Source organism: Ursus arctos, unplaced genomic scaffold, assembly GCF_023065955.2.
Source record: "Ursus arctos isolate Adak ecotype North America unplaced genomic scaffold, UrsArc2.0 scaffold_9, whole genome shotgun sequence".
NCBI lineage: Eukaryota > Metazoa > Chordata > Mammalia > Carnivora > Ursidae > Ursus > Ursus arctos.
The window spans coordinates 29337051-29350681 of NW_026623111.1; the positions used below are offsets into that span (position 1 = coordinate 29337051).

Sequence of the window (13631 nt, forward strand, 5' to 3'; positions counted from 1 at the left end):
GATTAACATTCATGGTCACTGAGTTCCGTTTCCATAGATATAGTTTCAGTTGTACCAACCAGGGACAGATTGTGTATTTTATTACTTTGTTTAAAATATCACTCAAACATTTTAAAAATATCCCAGCACTAGAGAACATCACATAAGAACATAATGACAATATTTCATCTACTTTAAACCACTTTAAGATCCCTGTGGCATTAAAAAAAAGTGTGTACCTAGATTGTGATGCTGAAAGTCTATTACCTGAGCTCAGCATGCTAGCCTGGCCTCCAGGGATCTCCTTAAAAAGCCAAATTTAAATGAATTTTTAATCCCATTAGCATCCAGGGAAGAGTTAACCAGGTAACCAGACATTTCATTTACAACAATTCTAAAGAGCCTTAGAAGAGATAGAGAGAATAATTTTTTTTTGTCTGAACTCCTGAAAAAAACAATACCATTTTATTTGCTTTTACAGAAGAGGATTATGGCTGGGAAGAAATTCAGCGGTCAGATAAATATGAAAATTATGTTATTTTTCCCTCTTGAATAGTAAATCTCTAGAGACCATGTTTTTATATTATTGTATTTTTCGCAACATGGAGTTTTGAATCTACTAAATACTTAATTTATTCTTGCAAATGTAATGGCGTATGGAAGTTGTCGATCTTTTATTTGGAATCTAGCACTGAGTGAATTGTGGGTAATGACAGTGATGAGCCCTTAACCCATACTGAATATGTATGTTATTTGGAGGTTGTTTTGAGGCATCTCCAATGGTACTAAAAAGTATATGTACATAGATTATAACCCTGAAAGCTCATTATATGAAGATAAGTTCATTTGATTCAGCTAGTAATTCAATCCAGTGTGCTTTGGTATGTTAGGGAACAAAACTGTCAAAACCCTCTACTCTTGCTCTTTCTGGTGATAGAGTCTGGAGAAGATGTACAGAAATAGCATCTTGCAAGGGGAAGGAAAAGAGAAAGAACAGGTCATCAGCCTTGGACCTCAGGTGGCTGTAGGAGAAAAAGTATTTGGTGTCTGCCACACCTTTGTATCTTTCAATGACATGTCTATGGCACCGATCTTTCTGGCAAGGAAGTCATCTGCTCGTGTAACTGGTAGAATGAAGGTGAAGACTGGTCAGGGTGAATCTTCTCCATATACTGCTATGTTGGCTATGCAGAATATGGACCAGAGTTCAAGGAGCTGGGCATCACTGCCCTCCACATCAAACTCCAGGCCACAGGAGGAAAGAGAACCAAGACCCCTGGGCCTGGGTCCCAGTCAGCCCTCAGAGCCCTTGCCTGCTCAGGGATGAAGATCAAAGAGAATTGAGGATGTCACCCTCATGCCCTCCAATAGCACCCACACGAAGTGGGGGTGGGGATCACTGTGGTCACCCTCTGTGAACAGGATTCCTCAAATTATTGTTTTTGTTTCCTATTAATAAATTGACTTTGTGTAGGCTTAAAAAAAAAAACAACAAACTTCTAATCTCTTAATCTTAGCAGGAGGACACAACCAATAAATAATAGATATAATAAATGATTGTGTATCATGTTAGAAAGCTATAAATGCCATGGAACAAAATAAAAAGCAGAACAAAGTAAGGCAATTTGAAGTTTTGAATGGCAGGGATTTGGGCTGTTGTCAAATTGCAATATTAAAACGAGTGGTCAAGGTAAGCCTCATCAAGGTGAAATTTGAGCAAAGATTTGAGGGGTTGAAAAAGTTTGCCAAACAGGTGGCTAAGAGAAAAGCATTCCAGGCAGAGGCAACAAGGCAAGAGTCCCAAGGTAAGAGTGTACCTCCTGTGTTTGGGAAGAAGCAAGTGGATAAATGTGGCTCTCTGGGGTAGTGGCAGCAAGGAAGAGGTGTAGAAATTCAGGTTAGAAAGGTAATGAGGCAGCAGGCTAGGTCATATAGAGCCTAACAGAGGCTTGAATGAGCTTTAGTTTTTACCGAGTAGAGTGAAGAGCCATTGCAGAATTCCAAGCAGAGAAATGTGGATTTCAAATGGATCATCCCTCTTCTATATAGAGGACACTGTAGGGAGAGGAGGACCAATGCAGGGTGACCAATGAGGAGAACATTGCAGTGCAGCGACAGCTGACGGTGGCTCAGATCGGGGTGAAAATTGGTGGACAGTGCCTTCAAAGTAGACAGAAAAGTTTGAAGTTAGAACAAAAGGACTTCTCAGTGGATTTAAGAAGGATATGTGCTAAAAAGGAGGGCCAATGATGACTCCAAAAGGTTTGGCCTGGACACTTTCAAGGATGGAATTTCCCACAGTTAAGTGAGGAAAACTATACGAAGGAGATTAGAGGAGGACAATCAGGAGTGTGGCTTTGGACATTAAATCTATCCAGGATGGACACAAATGAACCGTTGGATATATGAGTCTGGAGTTCATGTGAAAAAGGTCTAGGCTGGAGGTTATCAGCATGCAGAATGTACCTGTCACCTGCCTGGATGAAACCAAGAGCTAGTATGTGGACCAAGAACCAAGCTTGGGCTTACCATGAAGAGGTCAGGATGAAGAAGAGCATCATCCAAGGTGCCTGGGAAGTAGTAGATGGTGGATGTTCTTAGAAACTAAGTGAGGAAAGCGCATCAAGGAAGAATGATCACCTTGGTTAAAACCTATGATGGGTCAATTGAAATGCGCTTGGAAAACCGGGCATAACATTCAGTGTAATTTAGCTCATTGGTAAATTACAATGTTCATTCTGACAATGTTCACTGTTTTCTGTACATTGCTCTTTTCCTTTCCAAGTGGAAGTTAACTGCATCCAAGATTTCTGTCCCTGACCTCAGCAGTTTCTTTCTTTTTTCTTATCTTTTTTTAAATAATTGTGGTTCTCTCTGGTATATGGGAGAATAATAGCTTTCTCTTAAATCTCTTACTTAATTCCTTATATTTACATTATATTCACTTTCTGCATGTGCTTTTAAAGCCCATAATTTTTTAGATTTAATATTTTTCCACATTATAATATAAAGCTATGCTTGAAATTCACCTATTACTGCTTTCATTTCTTAGTCTATTTTGATTTTTTTGTTATTTTTCCAGATTACCTCATATTATGCTTTATTTCAACTGCTAAATTTTAAAGATTATCTAGCATTAATCAACTTTGATATTAATTAAGGATTATAGGCAGTGAATTATAAGTGTTACTGACAACAAAAATCTATTTCTCCCCAGTCGTCTTCCTGTTAGTTTGACAGCATTGCTATATTCTTCCTCAGGCATTCATTTAGTCTTCCTGAGAAAATAGTGTAATTTATAGCAGAATTTTATTTCTAACTCCTCCTCATCAAAACCTCTACTTTATATGCATTTCCTGCTCTTTTTATTTGTGTTGAATATTATTGTGTTATTTTTTGTTTCTTTTTTATTTCTGAGAATTACTGTGTTTTTATTTACCAACTCTGACTTTTATTGTGACTGACCTTTGAAATTTCATATTTATTCAGATTCATGTCATCCTGCTGTTGTAGGTGCCTTTATGTATATTGGAATTGCATTCCAATTTAGTCAGTGTTCTCAAACCAATAAATGTCATGTCCCATTGTGAAAATAGAACTGATGTAAAAATGAGTCTACATTAGAGAATGCAAAAGGTGGTTATATGTGCACTGAGAGTCAGGAATATTTTTTTTTTAAAAAAAGAGTTAAAAGGGTCAATTTACCAGGCAATAAAGCTGGAAAAGCCAATGCAAAGCCCTTCTACATATACAAGTTCAAGGTACTATATATGTCAGTCACAGTCCTACAGAGCTCTCAAATCCTTCCCATTTGAATAGGTCCATATGTGTGCAACACATGCATGTACACTTGAACATCATGAAACAACAATGAAGTGCAGCAGCATAAATTCAGAGATAGTCCTGGCTCTCACCCTTTCATACTCACCTTGTTTATATGCACAAACATTTTGACATTTAATAGGCCATTTATTTCAACAAGTTGAATTATCAAAAGTGACTCAAGGTAGTCAAATTGGTTTGAAAAAGGTTTTGAATGTCATTGAACGCTTCGTTGAACAGATTGTCTTCAAATGGTTTTTATTTTCCAAATAAATAAAAATTCTGTTCTCTAAAAAGTTAATAAGAGGGAAAATATTTTTTAGAAATTATTAATCCAGAGGTCCTTCCAAGTATTTAAAAGATTTTAAGAAGTCTTTCTCCTTTTAAGGAAACTAAACAACAATATTAAATTTAACTGAATAATAACAAGAAATTCAAAACTATTCTAGATATAGTAGAAACTCAGAAGAGAGAGAATCCAGCTACTTTGTATATGGTGATTTTCTGTTATCATCACATTCTTGAAGACTTTTCTGGAGGCCCCAAATGATGCTAGATCCCACAAAATAACAACTAAGATGTGAAATTTTTTTCAAGTATTTTCATAAGATGTTCTAATTTCTTCAGGGTTTACAGAATTTGCTCCGAAGTAACAGAGTAACAAAGTTCAGTGCGCATTAAATTGAGTCCTGAGATGTACATTCTGTCTCTAGTTGGTTCAACTGGCTGATTTTTCCAACTGTTGTTTTGCTCCTCTATTATCCCATTTACCCATTTCCTGATAGCCACTCCCTGCTCTCCCTGTAGGGAAAGACCCCCTCCATACTGAATCTTATAATAAATAGCATTCTTTAGGTTGCAAATGAATGAGTACCCAAACTTACCATGCTGTCAGGTGCCATTAAGTGCTAACTAGCTTAGAAAGAGGGATATTCTGTGTCTCTTCGCCTGGGTTACTACTGGGGAAGGTCATCAAAACGATGTGACTGCCTGTTGACCTATGAGCTGGACCCAGGTGATCAGAGGCTCTTCACATCCTCTCCTGTCCTTAGAATGTAGGTTCCACTTGGTTTTCCTCCTCTCAGAGGCTGTTCCTAGACCATAGTGCTGAGATCGTGATGCGTTATAGAAAACGCCTGCACAGTATACATGGCTGAACCCAGATAAGGCCTCTATATAAACTTTTAAGAATTGATGGGCAGGGGCGCCTGGGTGGCACAGCGGTTAAGCGTCTGCCTTCGGCTCAGGGCGTGATCCCGGCGTTACGGGATCGAGCCCCACATCAGGCTCCTCCACTATGAGCCTGCTTCTTCCTCTCCCACTCCCTCTGCTGTGTTCCCTCTCTCGCTGGCTGTCTCTATCTCTGTCAAATAAATAAATAAAATCTTTAAAAAAAAAAAAAAGAATTGATGGGCAGACACAGGACTAACTCTTGCACAAGTTTCGTATGTTCCTTTGTTTATTAAAATTGCCGCTTATCGACCTGGAGTGGCTCACCCTTTTCTTGGTCTCTCCCTGCCCTCCTGCTATGGGAGCTGGTTTCAGATTATATCTGAGAAGCTCTTGAGAGGGAGTGGAATCAACGTTCCAGTTCCAAAGAGTTACTGCATTGGAATTTGTCTCCAGTCAGGAAATCAATACAGGGTTACCTTTGTTTTTTTTGCACATTGTTACTTGTGACTAATTTCCCTCCAGAAGTTTGTCAGAAAGTGTGGCTTGGTCAGATACAGGATTTGGGTATTTCTGGATCCCCAGTTATAACACCATCCTAATACCAAAACAAAAATTTCATCTTGTTTTCTAAAAGTTGGAGCTAAAGCTGACTTCCAACTTTTGGATATTGATATATGCAGTTTTGACTAAATAAACACTTATCCAGGGATTGATTTCCCACCCAAATAGGTGAGAAATATTTTTGAGAATTCAGTTCTGAAATGAGAATATCATATTTCTGTGACACTCCCTCTGAAGAGATTGCAGAAATACATAAAGCACTAACAGGATCCTGGAACAACGTTGGAATGTGTTTGTAGAAAATAGCTTTGACATTGAAACTTGTTCTTTAAAGCCAGAAAATTCATATTTAGAACATCATGGATGGATACAAGGACAGGCAGATGGAAAACCCTAGCAAGTGTTTTATGGAAAGCAGGAAGCATGTTTGAGAAATGGGAATCATTTCCAAAAAATTAAAAACCAAATGTCCATCACTTCCGTTTCAGCTTCAGTCTCTGGGTAATTAACAAGTCTTTACATTTTCCCAAGGTTTCTTTAGTTTGTGGTGTCTCACCCTCTACTTACAGTCCCAAACAGAGTGGTGACTTGTTTAAATCAATGATATGAGTTGCATTCTTATGAAAATAAAAATCTTTGTTATAGATGGGTAACTCAGATAAGAAAAACTTCTTTCTTTAGGGGTAGAATTCATTAACTACATAATGAAAATGAAATTCAGTCAACAATAGAGACGAGAAATATTTCTGGATGTTAGAGAAACTCATTAAAAAAAAAAAAACTTGTACTGGTTCTCACTCCCTACAATATGGCAAATATTATGGTTCACCACCTAAAAATAAAAATAAGCTTTAGTTGAAAACCAGCCTTATACACAGCCTTGAAATGGAATTAACTTCCTATGATTTTTTTCAGGGATGAGGTATTAGAATTTTTGTTTCCCTATGGTATGAATCAAATGGCTTCCATCTCAAAATCATTTTTTTTGATCAAGGAATTCTAGGGATGTTTTTCTGACTCTAAAAATATTTTATCTCACCAAAGGCCTTGGAATAAATCCTCCAGCCTCAGTACATACTGAAAATCTGAGTGTGATTTAAGCCCACTGTGAAATGATAGTTACTAGGTTTTAACTATATGAAAAGTTGGTTACTCAGTTATAAGGAGAGAGTTTTAAAGACTGATATGTCTTAAACTATAAAAACTCTCCTAAAAATATTACGAATAAATCTAAGATCCATAAAGTTTCCTTAAGGAACATTTTAGGCATAGATATCAAATGCTTCCCTGGATTAGGTCAGGTCATCTGAAAACTGCCTTGCTTTACCACATTAATAATAATATGGTTATAGGCCCTTTGGTATAATGATGCTGGCCTAAATTAACGAGTTGTGTAAGGAAATGGCATATGAAAATTACTTTATTTGCTCTGGTTATATTGTTGAAGATACTTCTGACTTCATTAAACAGCGTTGTATGTTTGACATCTGCCAAAACTGGCTAATCCAATGATACTAAGGAAACACCTATAATCACACAGATGTACAAAGCACTTCTGTAAAAGTACAAATTACACCGTTGTTTTATTTAGCCTGCTGTAACAAGGGAGAAGTCACCCAGGGGATCATTAAGAGCATCTTAGTAAAGGGAAGAAAGGAGGGGCTTCTTGCAGCGTTTGGGCACAAGGTGAACGATTCTGAGCTCAGATCAGGAGAGTGGATTGGATACTATGAGGAAGCAGAGGCAATTCAGTGATTGGGTATCTCGATGGTTTCCTTGCCCCCCCCCCGCCCCTCCCCGAAGCAGGAAATGACAATTGGAGGAACAAGGAGTGTCTTGTCATTGTAAGGAAGCAGAGATAACACAAGAATGAGAGGTAATTCATTTTACAGCTGTAGTACAACCTTGTTTGTGTTCGGTTAGAAAATTTCCTCGGGCTGTGTCTGCAAGGGTGCTTGGTTTTGGTTAAGACAATCACTGATTGCAAGTATGGCACATTCTTATTTGCACAGGAAAAATATTTTTTTTAGTTTTTCTCATTAGAGATATTTGTGTTTCTCCTTGACCACTGGTTTGTTCATCTTATGAGTACTGAAAATTGTATAAGGGACTATCACTGGATTCTCTCAGTAATTGCTAGAAAGCTCAGATATTGATTTCCAACCCCTACTCTGTCAAGTTCATGAGATAGTACAGCTAAAGCACATGCATTTTACACCAATGTAAAATCTGATGTTTTTCTACTCCTTTCTTTTTACCCAATTTTCTGGCTTACTTCAATTTTTTAATTTATACACATTGACCATCATATCAAATTATTTTTTAGGTAGAATCAGGAAGTAAATAAAAAATAACCATCAAGCTCGGATTGCCTTTAGTTTATTAACTCAGTTGTGCCAGGAAGAAGACAGGAAGATGGGGTCAGTGAAGAATACTCTAAAACGTAAGCCAGTATCCAGAACTGCACCTGAGTCTAGTCTAGACTCCATCGTTAGCTAGCCTTGTGACTACAGTGTCATTGAACGCCATGGAGCATTATTTTCCTCAACTTTAATGTAGAGATTATAGTGCCAATATAATTCAGATAAAATGAGATAAGTCATCTGAAAGACTTCTGGTAATTTTACACAACACTACATGAATATTTTGTTAATAATTGAATGCCAAATGCTTTGTGCATAGAGGCATATTGTTAACAAATTTATATTTACTTATTTTAAATATTTTCATTATTAACAACTTTAAAACCAATTTAAAGTAATATATGAAAGCAGAAACAGAACAGGTTTCTGAATTTTCTAAAAATAGAAGCATGCAGAAGTTTGTAAGACAAATGAAAAGCAATTAAGTTTTATGGACTTAAAATAGTAACAAAAAATACACTTTTTCTTAAAGTTGACTATAATAAAATCATATTTCCTTCATCTTAGAAAGCAAGAATCACAATTATGCAATTATGTAAAATCTCCCATGCTCACACATGCTAATTTAATGAGCCCTAATTCATATTCTAAATCAATTATATGTTAATTTACTTCTCCTTAAAAAGACTACATTATTCTATTCATTTCTTGACCTTGGACATATGGAGTATAGTTTCCTTGATAAAGCGGACTCCTGCTAGATTGTGTGTATGATTCTAATGAGAAAGCAAGCAAGCAGGTAAACTATCACAGAACACTGGGCCCAACACATAACATAAAAGTATCTATAAAGAAATGAAATACACTTTTAGCATATACTTCTAGATTATACAATAAATATTGTCTGCTAGAAAGGGTAACTAGGGACATATCGTGCTCATTCCAATACTGCTATCAGGTGTTCATTTTTGGTATTTGCTTTCAGTGACAGTTTAGAAGTAAAATATGAAAATCGTTTTCATATCAAACTCTTATTTCCATATCAGCCACACACAGTGTTCTTTCTCACGATCATCTATCATATTTAATTAAAATGGCTCCAAATGAATGATCTTCGGTTGTTTACAAATACCAAATCCCCCTTTACGATATTAAGCTTTTGCACCATTGAAGACATACAGAACTAGGCTCGGAAATATATTTCATCCCATGGCAGTACCCCTCGGGATGGCTAGCCCACCCAAGGCAATACTCGCCAGGAAGTACATGAGCTCCTCTGGTTTATAGATGGCCACCTTGCTTTAGAGTCACTGTGCAGCCACAGCCGAGTAGACTCTAAGCCAAAGGTGCATGATGGTCCATTGAGATGGAAGAAAAGACCCAGAGATAGCAATCAAGATACAGGTTTATTGGGGGGGGGGAACTACCTACAGGGAGCCTAGGAGCAGCCAGCTGGACAAAGCAGCTGGTCCTACGATCTCTATGCAGCAAATTTTCATAGTGTAGCAACTTAGCCTAGCAACTATCTGTAGCCCTTCCCTCCCTGCACTGACAGCGTTCCGGGAGATCAAGGCCTCCCCAATGGACATTCTTCATTACAAGGAAAATGCTCCACGTTGGCCACTTTCAAGTCCCTGACTTTCAATGCTAAACATGTGTTTGTGCATATTCTGCTTGATGGGAACATAGAGGAAGGACAGGATTTCTGCATTCTCAAGATAGTGATTAACAGAGACATTCAAGGGTGCATTTGCACAAACCAGCCTTCAGCAGGTACCATATAGTCACGCTTTAATTATACTATATACAGTGTATACATAAAACTAATGTAAAACATCTGCTAAGACAGCAAGCGTTTTCTATTTTTGACTCAAGAATTCAACCCCTTTTATGTTATTAAAAATATTAAAATGTTAAGTTTGCAGAAGCCTGGTATTAATAGACTGATCATCAACAGAAGCAAAGTAAATTGAGATGGTAGAAAATTGTTTCCATTCCCATTCTCTGCTAAGCCAAGAGACTGTTAGCCTACCTAAAGGATTTCATTTTTTCCCAGTTAATCACTTTAGGAGGTGATTGAGACTAGTGTTTAGGTCTTTGTTTAACTTTCTGTTCAACCAGCTTCAGCTTCTGTCAACAAGGTGAAGATAAGGAAAAGGGAAGACTGCTTCGCCAATCTGGCATATAAAGTCGAGGTCATTTAGATTGTATGATGTCAATGTGGGAGAGTTTGGAGTCTGGGTATGACCTGCCTAGTTGGAGCACAGGATGAGATAGGGATCCCAGGCAAAATAAATGATAAAAATCTCTTTTGGCCCATTTTTAATAGGTATATAATGTGATAGAAAGAGGAAGAATTAGGAGGAGACTCTAGAAGATAGTAAGATGATGGGTTTTATGAACTCTTTGTGAGATTTTTCCCTATCTGAGTCAGGCCTGTCAGGGACCTTGAGAGGTTCCCATGGCACTGTGGATGCCAGGTGATTAGTAAAACTAAAAACCTGGAAGGAAAACTGAAAAAGTACCTATGAGCCACATCAGCATTCATTCTCCTGTAAGAAACACTGGTTCTTACAGGACCATGGCTACGAGGTTAATGGGTCCTAGTGTCCTGCTGCCTCCAATACATCTTACAGCCAAGGCCGTTTAGGGCATGTGCCTATAGGTTTGTGCACATGTGGGCAAAATAACTGTTTTCATTTTATCTCCTACAATATGCTCAGTGAACATAAAAGTAACTTTTAAAATGTGAGCCCAGAGTGTTAACTAGGTTTATCAGAAACATAATTAGAAAAAGAAAAAGAAAAAAAATATATATATATATATTCCTACTTGTGAACATTCTTGCTCTGGAGACTTTCTTTCTGGATTTGAGGTCCATGTAACCTGCAAAGAGTGGAGGGTAGCCTCCAGCTTACTGCCAGCAAGAAGTCAGGGGTCTCAATCCTACAGATACTTGGAAATAAACTCTTTCAACAACCAAGTGAGTTTGAATGAGGTTCTTCCCAATCAAGCTTCCAAATGAGAAACCAGCCTAGCCAACAACTTAATAACAGCTTGATAAGACCCTCAGCATAGGTTCCAGCTAAGCTCTGCCTGGACTCTTGGCCCAAGAAACCAGTCGATAATAAATATGTGTTTCTCTCAACAGCTATGCTTGTGGTAATTTCTTATGCAACAATAGACAACTAATACACTATCCTATTTTAGTTGTTTGTTTCCCTAAAGATAAGTTATACAGCTCATTGTTGAAGGTTTACTCTATAAGTTTATAGAAAACTTGACAGAGTTTGGAACTGAACTGTGACGATTATGCAATTACACTGAGCATATCTAAAAAATAATTAGTAATCTTTGAAATGCCTGAGAGCAAAAGAATCATGATTGAGAAAGCAAAATGCCATCTTTCTACCTGGTGCCCATCTTGAAACTCAGTTAGTGGTGCTTTTACTAGGCATGGTATTATTGAAACTTGAAATGTCATAGTCACACTGGAAGAGATGCATCCATGGGTCCTCATTAGAAAACAGATCTATAGTAAACCTTGCTTTCTTCAAAAGCCAAGACCTATGCATTCCTACATGAATAGCTTTTAAAGGTTAATTAAAAGCAGTGAGTAATAAAAATTTATAAGCTTCTGCTTATAATTTTTTAATGGTATCATTTCCGACCTTTTGATTGTGATCCCATGGTGTGCCGTCCAGACCCCAGCTGTTTACCATTTCCATCAACTTAAAGAAAAACTTAGACCAAACTGTCCCTGCTTTTTTAAAGATTTTTGCTAGATTTGCTCTGGTGAGCACAACTTTCTTAAGCTGTTGGTAGATTTTCTGTTGTCAATAGATGTCCTCCTCTTAAAGATTCACAATCTACTTTAGCATGTCATAAATGCCTGAAAGTTCCACAGCTAAGAAAAATAATTAGCTTTTATCTTTAACCAACATGACTTCTATTCATTTGTCCTCAGAAGCTTTTTCTATTCTCCAAACATTTTTCAATCTAAATAATTCCTTCTGGAGAAAGAGTGTAGGAGAAGAATAACCATCAATTTGCAATCTTTCCTCAAAGCAATATCCAGTAGCCTTGGGAGTTGAAATTTGAAGTATCAAGTAAAACTAAATGTTTACATGGAAAAATTGCATAATAAAACATTTTTAGAGATTAAATAGTGATGCGTGACCAAGACTGGTCCAGATATAAAAACATACTAATGTTGTTAAATTCTGCTTCTTATGTCTCAAGTTTAAATTAAGAAAGAATGAGATCAAAGTAAGAAAGAAGCAGTAAATACATGTCAATATAGTCATATCATCAATTTGAATATTTCACTGGAATTTCAGTAAATGATATCACTTTGAATTTTGAATCTAGTTTAATTGCCTTCTATCTTCAATTTTTACTTGAATTGATTAACACAGACAATGGATGGGTATGCTTCCACACACTAATCCAGCGACAGTGATCTCTTTGTAGTTTTGTAGACATGCCAAACACCTCCCACCTTAGCATCTACTGTTACTTGTGAATGAAGTTCCCTTTCTCCGGGGGTCTGAATGGTTTCTTTCATTTTCTGCCGGTATTTGCCCAAATGTCACATTGTAAGAGAGGTCTTTCCTGGCTACCTACTATAAAAAGAGCACACCACCTGCCTCACTTCTGATATACTCATTCATTTACTCTTCTATATTTTTCTTTTTTTTCTTTTCTTTTTATTTGCATACAGTTGACACACACATTCCATTAGTTTCAGGTGTACAACTTAGTGATTTGAGAAGTTTATACATTATGCTACGTTCACCACAAGTAAAGCTACCATCTGTCCCATTACATTACACTTACACCATTACAGTATCATTGACTGTATTCCTCATGCTGTGCTTTTTATTCTCACAACTTACTCATTCCATAACTGAAGGCCTGTATCTCCCTCTCCCTTTCCCCCATTTTGCCCAGCTCACTACCCCATCCCTTCTGGCAACCATCAGTTCTCTGTATTCATAGTTCTGATTCTGTGTCAGGTTTGACCAGCAAACCCTGAGACAGCAAATGAAAAGATTACTCCAGACACCTAAATAGGAGAAAGGAGAGAGCCTGGGGACCAGCCGCTCTAGTGGGAAAGGCCCCCAGCCAAACCCTACCTCCATTTTTATTATGCATGTTATCAAAGAATCAAGATTAGAAGGGAATGTAAAGTTTCAATAAGTAGGGCAGTGACATTTATGGGCATTGTGTGATTACAACTATCTGTGTTTGTGACTTGCAGGCAAGGAATAGGTGACTATTAAGGATTTATGACTAACTTAAGTTAAGCATCTGCCCCCTGGGAGATAGCGCTGAGCCACAATTAGGATCTGCCTGTTTTCAGCCCAGAAACTTCAAAGGAGGCCTAGTTTTCTGGTCACTCCTTCTTTGCTTTTCAACTGGCCTCTCCCAAGGAGGGGTGTGTTTATCATATCTTAGCTAGCCCAGGCATTGTGAATTCCCATAATTCTGCTTTTTGTTTATTCATTTTTTTTAGAGTCCATTTATGAGTGGAGTCATAGAGTATTTGTCTTTCTCAGTTTGACTTATTTCACTTAGCATAATACCCTTTAGGTCCATCCCTGTTGTCTCAAATGGCACAATCTCATCCTTTTTATGGCTGTGCAATATTCCTGTGTGCATATGTGTGTGTGTGTGTGTGTGTGTGTGTGTGTGTGTGTGTGTGAATCATATCTTCCTTATCCATTCGTC

The 13631-nt window shown here is 37.5% G+C and overlaps 1 pseudogene; it reads left to right on the forward strand.

The window, feature by feature from the left end:
• The first annotated feature begins 928 nt into the window (after window positions 1–928).
• LOC125280947 (40S ribosomal protein S14-like) overlaps window positions 929–13631 on the forward strand; it is a 123557-nt pseudogene continuing 110854 nt past the window's right edge.